This window comes from Hippichthys cyanospilos, chromosome 14 (assembly GCF_059441005.1).
Source record: "Hippichthys cyanospilos isolate Australia breed blue-spotted pipefish chromosome 14, RoL_Hcya_1.0, whole genome shotgun sequence".
Classification (NCBI taxonomy): domain Eukaryota; kingdom Metazoa; phylum Chordata; class Actinopteri; order Syngnathiformes; family Syngnathidae; genus Hippichthys; species Hippichthys cyanospilos.
The window spans coordinates 5,532,501-5,555,247 of NC_142382.1; the positions used below are offsets into that span (position 1 = coordinate 5,532,501).

General features: G+C 38.6%; 1 long non-coding RNA gene across 1 annotated transcript in view; it reads right to left on the reverse strand.

Annotated features, from left to right (window-relative positions):
* LOC148412674 (uncharacterized) overlaps nt 1-20,611 on the reverse strand; it is a 75,291-nt gene extending 54,680 nt beyond the window's left edge. The window contains exons 1-2 of the long non-coding RNA XR_015867735.1: nt 20,484-20,611; nt 19,084-19,180 (exon numbers count right to left, since the gene is read on the reverse strand). This is a non-coding gene — a long non-coding RNA (uncharacterized LOC148412674). The remainder of the gene's footprint in view (nt 1-19,083; nt 19,181-20,483) is intronic.
* Between the last annotated feature and the right edge of the window lie 2,136 nt (nt 20,612-22,747).

Sequence of the window (22,747 nt, forward strand, 5' to 3'; positions counted from 1 at the left end):
GTGAATGAGACAATTATGCTAACTGTCACTGTAAATTGCTGGCATACATCCCTCAAATAAATGCATTATTTGCTGTAATCTCCTATTTTGCGGAAAAACTTTGAACTCATTCACTGCCATTGACGGCTGCATATGTTAAATATCCATTTTTATTGGGCCGGCAGTGAATGAGTTAATATCCCTTTTACTGCTGAAATATTTTGTAAGATGACATTTTTTTCTATCAATACATCTTTTAGGATTTTAAAAATGTTGTTACTTTTGTTGAATTTTTTGGGCGTTAAAAAAAAATAACCAGGAAAAGATAAGATTTACAAGGATGTACTGGAGAGGCAAAAATTTTACAAATCTCAAAACAATGTCACAAAAAGTGTTTTTACTGTAGTCAGTGTCAGACAATTTTAATCACAAATTTACTTTCGTGATCATCATTTGAGCCGAAAGAACCCTTTTTTGAAATCAGTCCTGCAACTTTCCTAACAAATCTTGCACCAAAAATGCACCAAAACAATTTTTTTTTATAATTTTAACACACTGCTGAAATAATTTGTGATTTGAAATTCTTTTCTATAAATTCATTTTTCAGGGTTTCAGAAATGTCATTTTTCCTCAATGTTTATTGGAATTAAAAAAAAAAAAAGGAATTATTTTTAACCAGCAAAATTACCATAATCGTTGTGAACTTAAAGGCAAAAAATTTACAAAAATCTCAAACAATCTCACAAAATGTTTTTCTACTGTAATCATGAAGTCATTCAAATTCACTGATGAAATTGCTAAATCATTTTTGGATCCCAAGAGAACGCTTATGAAACCAGTCCTGGAACTTTCCTGACACCACCAAATAAAAATTTGCTGCCTACAAAACATTGCGCCAAAATTCTGCTACGAGCACTTGAATCAAGACTCAAGATGCAAAACAGTGCGCAGGTGTCCCACTAAGTCCATCAATAACTTGGACATTAAGGGGAAATGACTCCCATGACCCGACTTCCTCTCCACCTGTTTCTGGGTAAAACTTTCACACGGGCCCAGGGAAGAAATGCTCCATTTTTTAAATAAATGTCATGTATGTCCACGCCCCTTGTCCAAATGTGATTTGTATGTATGCCGTCTCCTTGTTACAACGCCGGTTATTGATGGCGGCACATGCTTGCAATTAAACTGCGGCGCTCCCAGCGAAAGTAAACGCGGCTTCTCATGGAGAAACATTTCAAAACCAATAACCATGACATCAAAGCAATCCAAATGCACTGAGGTAATGCCATGACATCACAATTTTTTTCTCTCCATGATCTCATTGACAAAAGGGGGCAATAATTAAGAAAAGTAATCACACAAGATATATAGTTATCAGGAACATAATAGATTAAGCAGAAGTTGGAATAAAAGTGATTTACTTGCCTCATTTTTCTTTGATTTTCTTTACAGAAGAATATACAGCCCAGTTTGCCTAACCAGGACATTCTGAATAACTCATTTGCTGCCATTGACGGCTATAGACGTCAGATCTGACTTTTGTAATCTGGCACTTAAAACTTAAACAAGAGAATGCAAGGAAAGGAAAAGGAGTCACTATAACACAATTCAACGATATGTTGATTCATGTTCCAAATACTTTGCTCTTAATTTGAAAAGAAAGAAATGGTCTGTTCCTGACACGCCATTTGCTGCTAATTAATGTAACACTGCTCAATATTTATATATATATATATATATATATATATATATATATATATATATATATATATATATATATATATATATATATATATATATTCAAATATGATTTCCTCCTGATGATTTCTCAAAATTTGTAGCAATTTGAATGTGGTCAAGTTGAAATCTCTAGTTTGGAGTTTTTTTAACGTTCTTTTTTTCTGTCAATCCTTCATTTTCAAAACACTTCAATGACAATTTGAACCTACTGGCTGCAGGGAAATGAAAGTCATGACCTCAAGGTGATTTTTTTTTTTTTTTTTTGAAATCCCCAAATCCACATCTAAGTCCAAAATATGTATTTTCGTCAATAAATCAAAACAATTCTCTTCGACGTAAGCCTGGTTTTGTAAAAACGCGTGACAATATTGAGCCAAAAAATATTGTTAACGAACATCCAATTACGGTATTGTTTGAAACCTTGGGACATTTTTTTCAACAGTTTTCTGTCTGACTTCAAATGTTGGGTAAGGCAACATAACGTAGCCGCGTATTTTTCCGTCTTTTTTTTTTTTTTCAAGAGAGATCTATCGATCGTCTCTCATTATTGAGCCCATAGCAGCAGGCGTCCCTGGTCTGGTTTGAAGGATGCACAAACACATGATGGCTTCTCTCTGGTATTCAGGGCAGTGAATTTTTTCGACATGTTCTCAACCCCGGTGAACCCCCTCCCTCCCCCTCGAGATTTTCCCTCCAACGCAATTTCGATCGAAATTTCTCTATTTTCACCTTGTGTTGCCCTACTCGCCACCTTTGTAGTCGGAAGTCAATGCGAGGAAGAGATGTGTCGTTTAATTTTTTTTTTTTTTGGTTTGTTTTATTTGCTTGTTTTTTTTTTTGCCTTTGATTTTTTTGTACCCTTCGTTCATCACCTTCACAGAATAGCGAAATCCAATATGAATGGCTGTGATTATTGCAAGGACGGACAAAGAGAGAAAAGGTGAGCCAGGGCAAAACACACACACACACACAAGCCAGGTAAAAAAAGATGGAAAAAAAAAATCTATATTCATGCACTCTAATGTTCCACAGATAACCACAGCGGCTCCTTTTCAGAGCCGTCTCGACGCTGCCGCTAACCTGTCAATAAAACATAAAAAAGTGCCTTAAATAAGCGGGCAGGAGACCACCCGAGGGCAGGCGCTTTCACCTTACAGTCCGCATCACTCACTGATTATTTGAGTCCAATGACGGTTCAGGTAGTTTAGTCGGCCAATGACTTGAAGGCACGAAGGGAAATGATGTGCGAAAGACAATAAAAAGCAATCATTTGTTTCAGGGTGGAGAAAAATAAAGGAAAGGGGAAGCACATAGAAAACAGTGCTTCGTTTTTATTCCCCGTCTGTTTTTTTTTTCTTTTTTTCCTCCAGAATGAGAATATTTTCCTGGGGATTCTTTCAGACGGCAAGTGAGTGTAACGTTGAAGTCAAATGAGGCCATGACATTACATTCCACAGACTTTGTATAAAGCTGCCTACAAATTAGGGCCCTTTAAAAGTTGTGTAATTTGGAGTTAGACAAAAAAACAACCTTCCAGAATAATATGCTCCATTTTTTTACCTTCGGTCTGCAAAATAGTATTACTTTGCATGCAATTTGATTTTTTTGTTTTTAACCGATATACAGCGGACCCCCGCCATCCGAAATTAATCCGTTCTAGAGTTGGGATCATAAGGCGAAATTGTCGTATGGCGAGCAATGGAAACCTACGCTAATTAGCTAATGCGTGCAAAACCCCAGGTAAAAACCTTAAAATGTTATATACCTATTAAAAATAATACAGTGGGACCCTTGTTAAGAGATTAATCCGTTTTGCGGTTGGGCTCATAAAACGAATTACCGTCTGGCGGGCAACCTAAACCTATGTTAAATCGCTAATGCGTTTAAAACCCAAGATATAAACATCAAAATTGTACATACATATTAAAAAATGGTACCAAAACAGTATAGTAAGTGCTACATATATATAATATGCATGTATACAATCAAATAACATCATAAATAAAAAATATAGAAAGGATTTATTTACCTTTGAGTGGCGCTTAATATGGCCATATTCCCTAGTAAGGATATTCTAGGCTAGGCTAGCTTTGTATTTCTTGTTTATCTCCAGCTTAGTTTCCATATAAATCATCTTCTTACTTCTCTCTTTAACATCACTGGCAATCTTTCGACCCGTGGCAAACCCATTCAAGTTTGAATTAAGCTATAAATGCACTATAAATACCGTTTTGTAACCACTCGCGATAGAGCAAAGCTTTACCATTCCGCCATTAGCAACCATAGCAGACTAGCATCTCCGTCATGAGACGGCAACAGAAAATAAGTGCAATTACCTTAAAACACCTCCAGATGGAGACAAAACAACACAAATACAGCCAACCCCCTAGGGTCATGACAGTTTTTTTTTCGCAGAGAAAATACCTCAAAGTGGGGATGAAAAACTCAGTATTTCACATCGCAACATAAAAATAACGTAAACCATGGACGCTGTAACGCTGTTCCACTGTACTTATCAAAATAAGTATCAAAATAGTATAGTAAGTACTACTTATATATTCTATACGTGTATAAATTTAAATAACAACCTGATAGAAAACGAGTGAACAAGTAAGCTGAAAGAACAAGTATAAATCTCGAACGGTGATACCCTCCCACATCTCGGACTGCCAGGAAGCCCAGCAGATCAATAAGGACTTAAGTAATTGAGAGGAACGTATATTCATCACAATTAGCGTCACGCGGAAGGCGTCTTAATCAAGCTCCTTGGGCGAGGGATGCGCAGATGGCGGGTCGCGCTGTACCTTTAAATAACAATGTTGTGACAGGGCAGCTGCGGTGCGGGTCAGCGCGCCAATGGAGAACAGATGGGCCTGCAGCGGTGCTGCTGGGAAGCCCCCCGGTCGCACCAAAACAACAACACCAAAATCTGACGCCTCCATCTGACATCCCAAAGTGTTTATAGAAATAACGTCTCCGCTTCCATTACCTAGGACACTTGTCAATGAGTCACTGGAGAAATATTAGGCTTTTGGCAAATCGGTTTTAAATACTTTACAAAGGTAGATTTGATAGCGATTCTACTGGGGGCGACGGATGAATCTTTTCCAATGTGGAAATTACTCTTGGGAAAATTTCGAACATTGTGTCGAAATGTATCGCATCTGTTTGGAATTTACCTTCAAGTCTATGGAGGTAGTTTTCTCATGGGGGGGTGGACTAGCATCGACTAACAGATGTGTCCATGTGGGCGAACCATTAAACTAGATTGGCATCTCATATTTGGTAAATGGTACAATGGTAAAGATACTGAGATAGTTTTTATTTTTTAGAGGAGCTACAGCGCTAGTTCTGTCAACTGAGTTTTGCATCAATTATAACACCAAAAAAATTGTCATTTCATTTACCCTTTCTATTTTAGTTGAGTCAACAGTGATTTAAATTTTTCTGGTACCAAAGATTATTAACTTTGTTTTATTTAAAAATTAAGAAGTGTCTACACGATTTTTGGGGCATTTTCTTCCATATGATTCTGGCGTTATTTTAGACAAGGGATGGCACTCTTCTAGTGATAATACAATGTTAAATTTGACAAGATGTTACCATCTGGGTGAAATTTCAGCCCCCCTTTAAAGACAAATTGTTTGTGCCGCTTTTTAATGTATTTAATTCTGTTTAATTAAAAATAGTCACTACACTGCAAAAGTCATCAAAATATAAATAATATAAAAAAGATAGGACCAAGTACAGAGCCTTGAGGGACCCCATGTTTTATCTTTAACTGGTCGGATTTTTCATCGTTAAACTACCTGGACTGGTTTTTGTCATCACGTAACTTTTTGTCCATGCTTATGCCGATACTCTTTTTCTATACCCCTCCATTTTTTCTATGATGTATGGAATCAAAAAATTTCTTTTAATCTATGAAAATCCAAATGATCAATTATTTCTAAAAATTTATATTAGTCCATTTTTAGATCTATCTTTCCTGAAACCTTATTGGTTTTCACTTATGAGATTGTACTTAATGAAATTATTAAGTCTATGTCAATAACTGTGTAAAAAATTGTTATATGGGTTTATAATTAGTAAAAGTGGAATAAAATTTCCATTTTACATGGGGAAAATACCAGTTTTAATGGATAAAACCAATATAGGTAAATTGTCCTACATATTTTTTTTTTCAAAATCGAATTCCTAGACAAAGGAATAATAGCCATGTTGTCTTTTTTTTTCCCAATACTTTGTTTTTTTTTTTAACCACTGATTTTGGTTATCGCGGGGGGGTACACGGTTCATGAAAAAAACCATCAGATCTTAGTACTAAATCACATATGGAAAAAGTGCTCAGGCGACGTAACATCATGACCCAGACAGAGAAGACAAGTCATGAGGTTAGTCATTTTTCAGTGGAGGATTGGGTATGAGGGAGGAGGAGCGTGGTGGGTGGGGGGGCTCGCAGGATACATGTTGCAATCGATGAAAATGTCACCGGGGACAAACTATTTCCCTGAGTCGACTTGTAGATAAATATTGTCCAATCCGCCGCTGTCAATCCGCCTCGGCGTCCAAATGGAGAGCCGACCACACCGCCGGCCCGACTGCTCGCGTACACACCAACCTTTCTCAGATTTCATCAGAAATGAAACGCACGCGCAAACATCCGGGGTCGACACGGCCGCTGGTGGTGTTTTTTTTTTTTTTGTCAGATATGGATTTGTCAAGTTCTGATGAATGATGTGTTCTCAAACGATAACCCCTATCAATCCTTACGCGTCTGCTTTTTGGAGCTGACAAATCATGGAGAAAAACATCAAATTCATCTCACACGCACACACACGAGAATACACAAAAAGATTGACACCAATGGGTATGAAGAGATATGCTTCATATTTGCAGCTGGATGCTTTTCTTTTTTTTTTTTGCCCGTATAAACATCATCGTCAGCTGCCGGCTGCGACATATCCAAAAGAGCATGCAGCAAATTAAGCAAATGGTTCACTTCGCTTTGAAAACGTACAAACAACTTGACATTTTAAACGCCGTGCAAATTGAGATGCGTTTTTCTTGTGCCGCCGCAGCGTCTTGGAAAATTTGATTAGCATATTTTAAATACCCCCCCCCCCCCCCCGCCACCTCAAATGCAATCTGTGACATGATTTTGTCAAAAAAATACCCCAAGGATCAAGAGTAATAGTGCAGTGCATTTTTTTTTAGACATTTTTTATGGGCTGGCCCAGTCCCATGGAAAAGAATGCTGGTTTACAACAGGGGTGTCCAAACTACAGCCTGGGGGCCATTTGCAGCCCACAAATTAATAAATTAACAAATAAATTACAACCAAAATAAGAATCAAAACACTAGTCTAAATAAAATATTTTGAATAATATGTTTAATTTAAGCATCAAGATCCACCTGTTTTGCATTTTAAATGTACATTTTTTTCTGCGCAAGGTAGCTCTCAAATATGTTTAGTTCGTACAGATGTCCACAAAAGACCATCATTTTTTTTTTTTTTTAGGATAAGAGAATTTGGAGTGTTGCTTTTAGCTACATTGTGAGTAATGCAAATAAGTTTTTATAAATGCAATATATCGGTAAAATAATGTGCTCATGAAAACGTGCTAGTCTAATAAAAATTGACATGATGTGATGTCACTTTGAAGACAACCCCCCCCCCCCCCCCCCCCCCCCCCCCCCCCACACACACACACACACAACTGCATTCCTCAGCAAGACCACATCCCCCAAAAGTGTATAAGAACTGGGTGTGGAAGGGGTTAAAACTTTCCCACTTCTGCAACGACCGACAGCGCAAGTGGTCCGGGATCTTGTATATCTTTGCTAGTCTGTCTAGATTAAATTAATTGTTTTAACGATGTCATTGTACATGTGACCTTTCGACGAAAACGAACATGCTAGGAACTAGTTTGACGCAGGAAATTTATCTAAGTTCCTTCAGGAGCAAATCCGGGGTTTCAATGACTTTGTGGGGACTTTGTGACGGCACTATAATAGAAAAAACCCTTTGTGTGTGTGTGTGTGTGTGTTGTGCGTAAGAAGCAGGTGGCCACTGCTGGCACGTAGGAACATATTTGAATAGAGAGGGCCGTTATGTTTTCGAGGGTCTACATCTCTTTTGTGGACATCCGAGAGGCCACGCAGATCCCTGCAGGCGTTCATTTTCAGTACGTGTGTGAGTGTGTAAGCGTGCGAGCTGGCATCGCGCGGCGCCTCGCTTCCTGCCTCACACCAGCACGAGCAAACGGGAGCCAAGAGGAAGAATAGAAGGAGGTCACGGGAGTGCGCAGACGGAGGAAGTCGTATTGGGGTAATGAATGCGCGGCGGAACAAAATCATCAGGGGGCTGCGACAGGGCGGCCATTTGCCAGGAAGACACAAACAAAAGCAACACACTGATGGCCATTGATGGGCAAACGTTCTGTGCATCTCGTTCCTAAAAAAAAAATACATTTTCACAGATTTCTTGGTGGCAGCTTCTTAACGCTTTCCTTGCCAGCGACGAGTATTCGTTTTTATACGTTTTTAATTTTTTTCATAGGAAAAATTATTGACAGCAATTTAAAGTTTCTAACCCATGCGCACTTTGATAATGAGTGCCACACCACCACCTGGTGGCGTAGATGTGCAATTACACTACACAACAAAAGCATAGCCTGTTTCCTTAGCCTGAGGACTGGGTGATATGAACTCCTAATTATGAAGAGGCATCTTCATCGTGCAGACAAATTAAGGGACCTTGATCATGATACAGTAAAAAGAGTAATAACAATAATAAATAATAAAATTCTCATCAAATAAGTTTTTATATGGAGGGTAGCTGACACACTTGACTAATGCTTACCTAATAAGTAAGCCAACTGAGAACTGTAGTGATAACTGTGACCATTGGATGGCAGTATTTCCACACATAGAGATATTCCCTAAGTAAGGAATGGAAGTCAATCTTTCATATGATACCACCCATATTTACAGACATAGCACACAATATTCTGTTGGCTTTAAATGATGAGTGAAAATGCTCAAGATATTATCTCTTTTAGAGTTATCCTTTTCCGATACCGCTTGACACTAAAAGATTTAAATGTTACTTTTATAGTAGCCTACTGATATTTCCAAACATGAAGTGAAACGTCTTGTTTACTGAAAACGCCACTCACCGTGTGGCTGCCATGCCCTCATATGATGTTGTTCAATGCCACCGGCCACAAAACATCCAACCATCATTTTGACCATTTATCTCATGAGTGTTGCAAAGTGAAGGAAGGGGCCCAAAATAGGCATTTTACTGATATTAAATTTCAATACATAGTCGATAGATTAAACTCACTTGACACACATTCTTTCTATCAAATTGTTCTCCAGTGGGAACTCAGTACTCATACCAAAAGTTCCACCTGTGAGTGACACATTTTCATCACTTTTCTACACTTTTTCTACAGTCAAACGTTGTAGCTAATAAATGAAATGTTGCTATTTACTCATAACAAAATCCCTCTTCTTCAATTCCAGAACCAAGACGACTCTAAAAGACGTGGATAAGGTACGTATTTACTCTTGCACGGGTGGTACGATGTCGGTGTAAAGGAGGTACGCATTTTCTACAGTTAAATGTTGTAGCTAATAAATGAAACGTTGCTATTTACTCAGTGCAAAAGCTCTACTCTTAAACTACACAACTAAAACAAAACTAAAAGACATGGATAAGGTGCGTATTTACTCTTGCACAGGCGGTACGGGGGCGGTGTAGGGGAGGTATGAAGATCAAGTCACGTTAATCTGTTCAGGCAGGACCGATGCGACAGCGCAGAATAAGTGAGAAATGCTAAAAAAATGCATCTATGAAGAAATGATAGGGCCCCTTTACCCCCTCAATTTTTGTTTTTGTATCTCGATCAATGGCCCAAATCGGGACGAAATTGTCACAGAGGGGTTAACGTAATAAAGTTTTAATCGAGAGAGAAAATTAGGGTTGAGAGTTAGTGTATAAGGGTCCAGTTGGAAGCTACGGCAAGTTGTGTCTTTTTTTATTTTGTTCACCATCCACGTCAGCACTTTTGCTCCGCTCGCTTTTATTTAGGCAGTTAGCAGCATCATTAGCGCGCATCTTGGACAGCGCGTGACCTTTCCACCCTCTCTGCGGTTGCGCCGGTTCCGAGCCGGCTATCAAGTTTGGTCACGTCCCCGGCGGTATTGCTTTAAGTTCATTAGCAGGAAGGTGATGCGACAGCACATTAAATGCCAAGAAGGCACGACGGAAAACGCACTCAACACAAGTCAGCCGTTTGGTCGGCTCAGCAGATTGTTTCTATCATAATTACAGTCCATTATAATGTTGTTTATCGTTATTCGGTTATGGCTGGCTCAAGACTTGCCGTCTATCGGATTAGCAAGATTTACTCCAGTTTTTAAACTCATACTGGCTAAAATTTGAGCAGTTATTCATCAGCTTTTGAGGCCTCTGATTATCATTTTCTTAATGTTACCATGGAAACATGGCTCTGTTTGCATAAGCCCTCTGGCTAGAAGATGGGTGGGCAAACTTTTTGAACTGAGGGCCGCAAAGAGTTCTAAAATTTGACAAAAGGGCTGGAACAGGAGCAGATGATGGAGTGTTTTGATAATCCACCTCATATGAGGAAAAAAATGGGGGGTATCGTGAAAACATTCGATAATTTAAATCGAACATGAACAACGGCACTACAACAGTATTATTCAAGTCCCGTGCCTTTAAATATGTATTGAAATGACTCTGGTTGAGAAGTATTGCTCTAGGAAACCAAGCAGATGCTGAAAAAGTGGTTGAGTTGGTGTAAGGACAATAAGGAAGGCATTTAAAGAGCGGCGTTAAAAAAAAAAAAAAAAAAAGCAGTCAAGTACTTAGCCCTCACATGCAGATTCACTTACTTGAATAGGGTGCTTGGCTCAAGATGTTTGGACTGGAATTGACTCAAGCGATGGCTTTCTAACTTTTATTGTGAAAGCTTCAACCAGGTGAAAAATCTTTAAGTATAAACAGAGAGAAATTCAGGAATGTGACCCAAAGCCATAAATTTATCACTAAAACCACAAAAGTTTCTTTTTTTTCCCTCCAAAAATGGCTTTTTTTTTTATCAAATCTTCATTTCTATAGTTTCCTTTTCTCAGACAGATTTGAATTTTGACATGTTTTTGACTTCTCTTTTTTCCTTCCTCTTTTCATCTCTCCCCTTCCCTCGTCTTCCTCCTCATCCTTATTTTTCATCCCCCTTCTTCTTCCTTGCTCCTTACATCTTCTTCATTTTCCTTGTTTTTCATCTTCCTTCTTCCTCTTCTTTCTACCTTTCTTCTTGCTCCCTTTTCTTCCCTATTCTTTCTTCCTCTTCTTTAACTTCATCTTCTCTCCTTTCTTTCTTCTTCCTCCCCTGCCGTCTTCTTCCTCTGCATCCTTCTTTTTCTTTTCAGTCCTTCTTCCTTTTCTTCCTTACAGCTTACTTTTTCTTCCTCTTCTTTTTTCTTGTTTTTCTTCTTCCCTCGTCCACGTCTTTCCACCTTTCGTTTCCTCCCTTTCTTTCCATTCTCCTTCTTCTTCCTCTTCGTTTTCTTCCTTCTACATTTTCTTCCTTCCTCTTCTTTCCTCCTTTCTTCTTCATAGGGAGAAGATTTTTTTCTTTCTCCTTCCTTCCTCATTTCTCTTCTTTCCCCTTTTTTCTTCTCCCTCTTCTTGTTCCTTCCTTCCTTTCCTCTTCCTTCCTCCTTTTTTCCCTGCTTTTTCCTTCTTTTCTTCTTCCTTTATCTTTCTCTTCCTTCCTTCTTTCTACTTCTTCATTCTGTTTATTTCTCCCCTTGCCTTCTTTTTTCTATTTTCTTCTTCCTCTCTTCTTCTCTTTCTAATTTATCTTTCTCCTTTCTAATTTTTCTTGTCTTTTTTCTTCCTCCCTGCCTTATTTTTCTTCCTTCCTTCTTTCTCCATCTTCTTCATCCTTCACGTTCTTCGTCCCTTTTCTTTCTCTCCGTGCCTTCTTTTTCTCCTTTGTTCGTCCTTCCTCCTTTCTTCTTCTTTCTCCCCTCTTATTTTTCTTCTTCCTCCTCTTTTTCCTTTTTTCTTTTCCTTCATTCAAAAGCAAAATGGCAATCTACAAACCTTTTCAAGGGCATAGAATTGTGACCATTTTCTGACATACCCCTATGATATTTCCAAGAGGAATTTTGTACCACAGTTTCTAAGTAAAATCAAGAGTAGACTTTAAAAAGCCCCAAGGCTCATTAGACATATTCAAAAACATGTGTTCTATGTTTTTTCTGGCCGCTGGAGTGACTTTATATAAATTGACAGGAATGAGGTTCCGCATCCCTCATCTAAAGGTTTCTGCTGCTTTTCCTATTGCTCAACTCATCAATGCCTACAGAAAGAGGCAAATCAATGGATACATTGTCAGCATTTAACACTCGGCACGATCCAAACATGATCCATTGATCCATGAGTGTGTCGCGCTTTGTGTGGAACTGTGCCCACTGGCCAGTTGGTTGGTTCAAACAAATGCCGATAAACCAATCGTCTCTTAGATTTTCAGTTTATTTGCATCCTGAACGGCTCTGCAAGGTAAAAACAAATCGTTAGCGAAAGCATTTGGATGAAATCTTTATAAAAAGAGACGCATGTGCCATTTTTTTTAGATATATCTCTCCTATATGGGGAAATTTAATATTTGTTTCAAATGTTTTTTTCCTTCAACCTTTCAAATTATTCAGTGGCATCAGTTCTATCCATACAAATACAGGTTAAATTTTAAACAACAAAGAATTTTCTGTTTGCTGACATGGTTTGACCGCCGCTCAACGGAATGTTGCAAAAATCGCAGGAAAATCAATGTCATAAATCCTGTTAAAATGCATCTCAAAAATTGTCATTATAATGGCTTTATATGGTCCAAAAATTGGATGAATAATTGTGTCCACAAAATTTCACACATCCAGCTGCAATCACATAGAAATGTCAGAATTGCTGCATTGTTTATATATGCAATTGTAACATGTTTCAATCATCTGCTGGAAATTTCAGCTCCCTAGTGTATTTTTCCCATTGATTCTTCAATATCATAAAAAAAAAAAAAAAAAAAAGGAATTTACACAATATGTAACAAAATGCCACAAGGCATTCTCACTTTTACATGTTTAATTATCAAATCCAATTGTATTGGACTGTACATATTGGAGTGTAGTAAAAACGGAAAATCTTTTATTTTTGAAGCAATCGAAGCAAATTATGTTCCAATTTAAAATGAATTGTATCACACCCTTTTTTGAGGTTTATTGAGATACACACATATACGTTGTATCTGTTCCAAGCTAGCTGATTTTTATTGTTATGAGATAACAATTAACAGCATATAAGCTAGAGAAAAAATGGGTATTGCAAATATGATTTGAGAATAGAATGATCCGCATGAAATTTCAGACAAAGACCGATAATCATGGTGCAAAATCGTTCCGCTAAGCGCCACCACCAGGAGATTCGACGTTCAGTGGACACCGAAGCCAGTCCGGGCATAACTACAGGTGCTTTAATTAGAAACTAAATAATGAAACAGAATGGCGCTCGCCTTGAGCGTAAAAAATAGAAGTGGCGAGCAGACGGCGGGCAGAGGAAACGGTTCTTAATCTTCGCTTTGCGCCTCGAAGCATGGTAGCTTTTTTTAATGAACGAATGGAAAGCAATCACAAACGGTGGCGCGTTCATCGCGCGGCTCGACGGGTGACCTTTTGCATTTCAACAAAATTAAAAATTACATTGCTTTAACCTATTTCTTTCTACCTGTGAGGCTTTCCCCCGATTGCCCCCCTTGCCCCCCTGGCAATGTTTCGCCAGACGTCTCACTCCCCGCTGGCGGCTCGATGTGATTTTGCCCCCCCCGCCGGCCGCGCCAATTCCAATTTTAATAGAAGTGCCTCTCTGTTCACCTGTGTTGAGAATTAGAATGGACTTGTTGATGGGTTGGAGGTGCGCGAGCGTTCATGGTTGAGTAGCCTCTCATTTCAAAGGCTCTCCAGCTTGAAGGTGAAGAGTGCATCGGCGATGTGAACTCTTCCAAATGACTTGTAAGAGTTGTGCTTTTGCTGTTGTTTAAGGTGAGGGTGAATTATACCAAGTCACTTCAATCTCTGAAATGCTGTTAAAGGAAAAAAAATTGACTTTGTATACAAACACAGTGAACCTACCGCGTATCACGCATTCTTGAATGCACCAATTGGATTATTAGGGGAGAACATAAAGTATATGCTCCTGGGACCCAGCCTTTTTATTGCCTTATATTTTATTGCCTAATACTTTATTGCCTTAAATATGGCACCGGAGTACCATATTTTTCGGACTGTAAGCCGGAACTTTTCTCTCGTGATTTGAGCCTTTGAGTCCAGTGCAGCCTGTCTGCAGTTTGCTTGTTTTTTGGGGACAATTTACCGAGGTAAAGCAAATCTATCTGTTCACGGTGTTGATTTATGGAACAACTCTGAAATACAACTGAAAAAAAGTGAATCAATGGCTCTGAGTAAAAATTTTTAAAAATATAGTATTAAAAATATAAAAATTATGTATAAATTAACAAAAGTTTGTAATGTGGAAATTATATATATATATATATATATATATATATATATATATATATATATATATATATACACACACACATACATACACACTATGCTCAGTAGAAGACATCCTGGCATTTTTAATGTCCCACACATTCTTTCTGAGACTATAAGGACACAAATTAGTAGACTGGGTTTTAGAAGGATCTAAATATTATGATGCCAACAAGCCTGAAGAGTTAAATGAAAATGAGTGGACATTTTATATTAATGGCAAGAACTGATTTTAGTTCATTCTGAAAAAAACAAAACAAACAAAAAAACATTTTATAGCTAAAAACTTCACACATATCATATCTGTCCAAGCCTGAAGTGGCAATGAACTAGGCAAAAGGGTAGTAAAAACAAATAAGGGCGAGTAAATAGTCAAATAAATTGTATTCAGGCATTAACTTGGAGATGCAAATGTAAATCCGGCCATTGAAAGCTGACATCATGCTCACTTTTACGAGCCTTTAAACGAAAGGTTGCATGAGCCTTTTCAAGCAACATTTTTGATCTAATTAAGGTCTTCTGGTGTTAAGATTCCGACACGCGCGAGGCTCTAATGAGGAGCTGCACAACTGTCTGTCCGCTCACAACTCGCTAATATGAAAAGATGAGCATCTCATCCATGCATAAGCTTTTCTCCTCCACACCTTAACACTTAGATTGAGTTTGGGTCAAACTTGGCCCATTTGGATACCTGACAGAGATACGAACACACTCATTCACTGCCATTGGTGGCTATAGACCATAAAGATCCATTTTTACTGGGCTAGCAGTGAATAAAAAAGATGATGAACCGCTACTTTTTTTCTCACACTTTGAACGCCGAGGCTTGTAGTCCTGTGTGGCTTATCTGCAGTTCTTTTTACAAGCCACCGGGGGCAATCCCGAGAGAAGAAGAAACTATCAAAGTATTGAGTTTGAACTGAAATTTTACACCTCCTCAGGTGGGACAATTAAACACAATCGGGCGTGTTACTTTTGCATTGGTACCGTATTTTAATAATCAGAGTGTGTTGGTGTTATCATGAAAAAAAACTGTGCTGCTCAAATGTACGATCTGCGTAAAAATATCCAACGTTACAACCCATGTCTTAAAGTCAGGTGGGAGTCGTCCAAAAAATATGGTAATATCAAATTTGGAAAAGAAAAAAAGAAAAAAAAAAAGGATTGCCTTTGGTGCAGAAAAAATATAAATAAATAAACAAATAAAAATGAAATCACTGTACATTTTATTGAAATAAAAAGCATACAACATCATTTTTTTTAGAATGATTATTAAGCTTAGTTGGAAGCCACATAACAAAAATGCCAAAAGTCATAGCTATATTTTTTAATATTATGGATCTCTTGAATAACAAATCATTATAATTTATAGGTCGTTATTACTTCCATATCATATATGAAATGGTATTGAGTTTTTGGGCAATACATGTTGACCAAACAAAAGAGACAAATAGAACAAATGAGCAAATACAACTAACATTATTATTCATCAATTTGAAGAGTTTGAAATTTTAGGATGTCGAGTCTGTATGGTGCAAATAATGTATAAAATTGATATGATTGTGATCGTGGTGGGAATCTTGAATATATGAAATTTGAACTAAAATAGAAATAGGATAAGTTCAGGAAGTTCTTTTGAAGTGACAGTAGATGGCTTCAACAGAAATCTGTCTCCCATTTGCTAGTTCTTTGATTTTTTTTTTTTTTTTTTTGGGCTGCTTGCATGCGTGCATCATTACAATCCTAAATTAGCATCTGCCGGTCTCGAGGGCCTGGCGCCGATGCCTCGTCATTCACGGTCCGTTAAACCCGACTGGTCAGTGGAGCGGCGTGCGGCTTCCAGTTGCAGTCAACCTTGCTTGGAGACACATTTAACCAGAGGCTAAAGAGTTGCCACCTTCTGCTGTTAATAGCCACTGACATGACTCCGTTATTTTTAGCTGAAACATTAGTGATTTGATTGCTAGTGGTGCTAGAGATTAGTTGACAGGAAACGAGTTGTCAGGAAAGCACAGCAAATGCTAGCGATTCCCCAGCGGCGATAGGTACTGAAGTACAAGTCTTTTGTGACAATAAATAAGTAGATTTCGTCTTCTTTTGTAGTTTTCAACTCATTAATGAAGAAATCATCGGACAATATTGGTCAGCATCACAAGTACAGTAAAACTTTACAACGAAACCGGCATGTGCAAAAATATCCCCGAGAGTGAAAAAAAATCATGCATTGAAGCCTTTCCTTCTTTGTAACTTCCAAGTGTATTCCTACTTTCTTTGCAAGACCAATCCCCAGTCAAGTTTCCAAGTCTAGTTTCTGAGTCTAGTTTAACCTGCGCGCTGTGGTAGCAATGGAATTTTGGAAATAATAACCTTCTACTTTTCAACTTCCTGGTCCCGTCTGCTTCTGGGTCCAAATTCTCCTCCTCAAGTGATATTTTTGTCCAATTTTATCCAGCCATTTGTTGGAGTCTGCATTGGCCGAAAAATATCTCTAACTGTCAGGGCATCAGTGTAATTGTGTGCATGGTTTAATTTTATTTTGCTTGAAAAAGTCACCGTGTATGAAACTCACTACAGAGGATGTTCATAGTCTGCAACTTTCTAATGAAATATGTAAAATACATCTTTGGGCTTGAATGAGTTAATCGGACGATTAACGTAATCAGCATTAGCCTAAAAATATCAATATCGATCAGGGCCTTGATGTAATCGTCTGCTTATTAGTTATCTATTGAATTTGCGTGAAAATTGTACCGCTCTTCACTGTTGATTGAACTCACTGAAAAATCGTAAAAATACGTTTTTGGCAGTGAATGAGTTAATGAAACGGTAATGGGCTTTTCATCCTGCCAAACGGTATTGGCCTAAAAATATTCATATCTCTCAGAGCTTCCAGGTAATTGCCTGCATGTTTATAGTAATTTGTTTCATTTGTTTGAAAAGATCACCACTCTTTACCGTTTATTAAACTCACGACGGAGGATGTTCATAGTCAGCAACTTTCTTGGAAAGATTCGGAACCAACAAAAAAGTAAGGCAGCTTGTTGCGTCAGCACTTTTGCCACGACGCTCCTCGGAAGCCAAACAGGCGAGAATGCCGTAAAATATCACTTTGCTTAGCTCCAGTTGTTCCGCGTGCTCGTCGCATTTCTCAGCCTAGCAAAGTTTGATCAATTTACCACCGGCAATATTAGCCTGTCATCACCAGCCCAACGTATTTTGTCAAAACACGAAAAAAAAAAAAAAAAAAAAAAAAAACATGAAGCAAGCGTTCACCCAGACTCATTTCTCTTGTGTTTCATTTCTTCTTCTGCACTTTTATTTTCTGTTTGATGCTCCATCTTGGCGGAGCAGATTACGATTCGTCGCCGCGGCTGAGAAAAAGCAGGCGGATGGACAAGGCTGTTAACGCTAGCGAAATAACAAAGCGGCGTGAAGAGCGAGAAGGCTATGCAGTACGTGGAGCAAAGGTAAATCAGGACGTATCAAGATGCCGTATCGGAAGCGGCGGGAGCTTAGTGTTGACGCAGCAGGAAGCCGGCGGAGGAGAAATCGTGTTAGGGAGCATCACGCTGCCACAAATCACATCGCGAGTGATGCGCCATCTTTTTGCTACCGCATTTCAAAAACTCCACTTTCCTTTTTTTTCCCAGACGTTTCTGGTTTTAGCGCCGAGTAAGCACAAGGTCGGGGAAAATGGCGGAAGGGGAATTAGCGATTTAATCACCAGTTGCACCTAAAAAAAGGGATAAAGTAGGGCTTTAAACTTGGGTTAGGTTTTTAAAACGAGGCTAGGCTAGGTTTAGGGTTTCAAAGTAGGACATTAAAAATAAAATGTAGGATAGTAAACAAGCATAGGCATTCAAAACAGAATTGGGTTAGGGTTTTGAAACCGTGATATAAAAGTAGACTTTCAAACTGGGGTTAGGGTTTCTAAGTAGGGTTTGAGACTAGGTTGAGAGTTTCAATGTAGGGCTTCAAATTAGGGGAAGGGTTTCAAAGTGGGATTTTAAACTAGGGTAAGGGTTTTAAAGTCGTGTTTTAAACAAGGCTTAGGGTTCCAATGAAGGATTTTAAATCTAAGTTTTGAGTTTCAAAGTTGGGTTTCAATCTTTCAAAAAAAGAGGTAGCATTTCAAAGGTTTAAATCTCAAATGGTTTCAAACCAGGCTGATAGACTAGGTTTAGGGGTTTATGGTAGGGTTTGAAACTTAAGGTTTGGGGTTTTAAAGTAAAGTTGCAATGCAGGGTTTCAAACTTCGGTTAGGGGAGTGATGGGGAAATGAAGCTTCGTGAAGCACTTGTGATTTTTTTGTACTCCACTATACGGTGTTCTTGGTTTATTGATAAATGTTTATGCAATTCCCGCGGCCTCTTTAAAACAAGAGTGCCATCTGGAGGAGTAAGAATATATTACAAATGCTTCACGAAGCTTCATTTGACCATCATTAGGTAAGGGTTTCAAAGCAGGTTTTTAAACAAGGGTTAGGGCCTCAAAATAGGGGTTCAATCTAGGATCTAGGCTGGATTTTGGTAAATGGTCCTAGTTTTAATGACACACCTCTGTTCTTCAAAAAAGAAAAAAAGCACTGTACTGAACCAAAATGAACTCTATGGCAATGAAGCAATAAAATCTCTCAAAATCCAGTTCTGTGCCGTATGTTATTTTCTCATATATATTAGAACCAAGTCAACTTTTGATTTTTTTACTTCTTCTTCATCTTACCGTGTCCTGCTGTGCCACCACGTCTCCTCGCGTTGATTCATCTTCCACTTCTGCTTCTTCTATTGTCATTGATGATCCACTGGCATGAATCAACTTCCTGTAACAGGTCCCAAAAGTCTGCACTTGCCAAAAAGAAACAAACTCTGCATTCGAGCACTTCATATAAAGTCTCATGTAAAAAAAAAAATAACAAATCACAGCAGAACTTGTAAATTGGAACACAAACAATCCGGTGACCCTGATTGACTTCCTACCAAATAAACGGAAGCGAATTCATTTGTTGGAAGGCTTTATTTATTCCCATAATGGCCCAAATTTTTCGACAAGCATACGCTGTCGCAACATAGGACAAATGCTAATCTTAGCCGTGAGACTACAATTGCATTCGGATGTATTGTCAAATACGTTCAAATGTACTCGTAAGCGATGCTTAAGCATGGGTGTATTTAAATACGTTAAAAGGTACGTGTTTACGTCGCATTTTTCATATTAAAAATATGCACCGTGGATCAATAATGCTAGCTTGAAAAGAACCAAACGGCGCGGTAATATTTTGTTTCGAAGCAGCGCGAGTTAAGTGTTAAGGCAACCAGATGAGACTAAGCCCGGGTTAAAAGTTGAAATGTGTTTTAAAATCCCTCATTAAACGTGCTTCTTTGAAAATATTATTTGAGAGCTTTCCAAGAAATGTCTTTTCCCCAAACCTTCAATCAGCCCAGTTCTGTCACAGCTTCCTGTTTTATGCCTGGTCCATACCCGAGTCAGCGAGAGAAAACAAACTATATTTCGTTTTTTATTCCTCCCTCAACTCCAGACAACGTTGCATTTTGCTTTTTTTTTTTTTTTTTTTACTTTGCTGCTGAATGTCTCTGACAGCTGTTGTGGGGTTCCTGTCAAAGGAAAAAATTCATTTTTTTCTCTAACAGTCACACGAACAAGATGGGAATAAACAGAAGCTAGAGTAGAAGTGCGATCCGCTTCAGAGAGTCAGGCGGGCTTTTGGAAAGGTTAAACATTGAGACTGGGTTTTTTTTTTTTTTTTACTTCTATTTTTTTGCCTAACAATAACAGAAAGTAGAATGATGTTCAATTGAAGAGCTATAATTTCTTATTGCAGGAAAGCCAAATAAGTTTGACCGCGTCCGTGATTGGCAGGAGTGTGCCTATCATGACCGTACCACAAGATGGCGAAATTGAGCCGTATGTATAAACAGTCGTATGGCGAGCAATAGAAACTTGCTAATAGCTAATATGTTTAAACCCCAGGTAAAAACATCAAAATAACATATACATATTAAAAATGTGTATCAAAATAGTATAGTAGGTGCTACGCATGTATAATATACATGCATACAATTAAATAACATCATAAATAAAAAATATATAAAGGATTTGTTTACCTTTGAGCGACTTTTGGCCATATTCCAGTGTGAAAGTAGCCTAGCCTAAGCTAGCTTCGCCTTTTTTTGTATTTCTTGATTATCTCCAGATTCGTTTCCATATAAATCATCTTCTTACTTCTCTCTTTAACATCAGCACTCGTGGGACCCATGAGTAACCCTTTCAAGTTTGAAGCATTAAATTTGAACAATAAATACGTTATTTTAAGCACTCGGACGAGAGTCTGTCTTTAGCATGCGGCCATTTTGACCGTGACGCCAACCAAGAGCAAACCAGCATTGTAGTGACGTACACGTTGACGCATTTATAGACCGCGTACAAATCCAACATGGCGGTCACGCACGCACACTAACCGCCATGTTGGACGTGGCAAGGCGAAAGATAGAAATTTGCAATAAAATAAGAATGTTCTTTTTTTTGTTTCAGGTACTTTGATGAACTTTTTTTTCAGTTTCAGACTAAACTGTAACCCGTATAAATGCTGTAAAAAACTAATTAACAGTTGCTGAAAGTTGATTCATATTGTTCTTTTCTTGAAACTTTCTTGAAGAAGTAAAAGGGCAAAATTATATTGAATTTAAAAATGCTAAAATCCGATTCAAGGGTCTGATTATTGTTCTGTGCAGTGAATGGGCAGGCTGAATGTTATTTATGTCTCGGTACTGTAAAAATATTGAACAGCATTTAGTGCTACATGTGCTCTAATGTTCTTTTGCAGCCTTTCTTTTCGCTCGCTTGTGTTATTATTGTTGACGATCCAGCGGGCGCTTTGTCGGCCGCTCTCATTTGCAGTGGTGATTTGCACTGCGGGACTCACACACATACGCTGATTTTCCGCAGCTCTCAGGCTGATTTGATGGGCAAAAAAAAAAAAAAAAAAGCTGCCTGCCGCCTCATCACCTGCCACATTTCTAATCTGGAAAGCACTCAGTGGCTGTCTACCTTTTGCCAAGGCGCTACAATCATCCAAATCAGTTATTTCAAGGATTTTTTTTTTTAACTGTGCATCTGCTATTGGATGGGCTTCAAATCGACACAATGAGAGGCAATCAACGCAAAGAGCGTCCACAGTCGTTCTTATGACAGTTGGCAGAAATGTTCGAACCAAGATTCAAAAAGTTTTGTCGTACTTGGTCTGGGCCTTTTTTTTTTAATTTGGGTAACTTCAAAATGAAAAGTCAGTTCAATTATATGATTTGCAGTAGGATTTCTTTCTTTTTCTTCCTTGCTTCCTTCCTGTCTGTCTTCCTTCCTTCAATAGTGATCCTTCCTCACTTCATTCCTTTCTTCCTTTCTGCCTGCCTTTCATTGTGCATTCCTTCCTTCACTCTTTTCTCCTTCCCTCCATCTTCTCTCCCTTCCTTCATCATCCATCCTTCTTTCTTTTCTTCCTTCCATCCATCCATCATCCATGATCCTTCCTCCCTCCCTTTCTTCATCATCCATCCTTCTTTTCTTTCTTCCTTCCTTCCATCCATCCATCATCCATGATCCTTCCTCCCTCCCTTTCTTCATCATCCATCCTTCTTTTCTTTCTTCCTTCCATCCATCCATCATCCATGATACTTCCTTCCTCCCTCTCTTCCTTCTTGCGTTTGTTTCTGCCTTTCTTTCTTCCTTTTCTTCCTTCCTTTGTCTTTCTTCCTTTCATTCATTCACCCACCATCCTTCTTTCCACTCTCCCTCCTTCCCTTCCTTTCTTCATCATCCATCCTTGTTGTCTTCTTTCCTTCCATCATCCATCCACCCATCCATCCATCCATCCATCCATCCATCCATCCATCCATCCATCCATCCATCCATCCATTATCCATCCTTCCTTCCTTTTGTTACTTTCTTCTTTCTTTCTCATCATTCTATCCTTCCCTTTTTTCCTCCCTTCCATCCTTCCTTCCTCCCTTTCTCCCTGCCTTTGTTTTTGCCTGTTTTCCTTAAATCATTTGTTCTTTCCATCATCCATCCATCCATCCATCCATCCATCCATCCATCCATCCATCCATCCATCCATCCATCCTTCATCCTCCCTCCCTTCCTTCCTTCATCATCCGTTTGTGTTGTCTGCTTTTCTTCATCCATCCATCCATCCATCCATCCATCCATCCATCCTTCCTTCCTTCCTTTTGTTGCTTGTGTTACTTTTTTCTTCCCTTCTGCATTAATCCATCATTTCCTTCCTTCCTCCCTTCCATCCTTCTTACTGAACGTGTGCAATATGATAATGAACATTTTAAACATTTGCTATTCACACGAGAAAGTGGTGCTC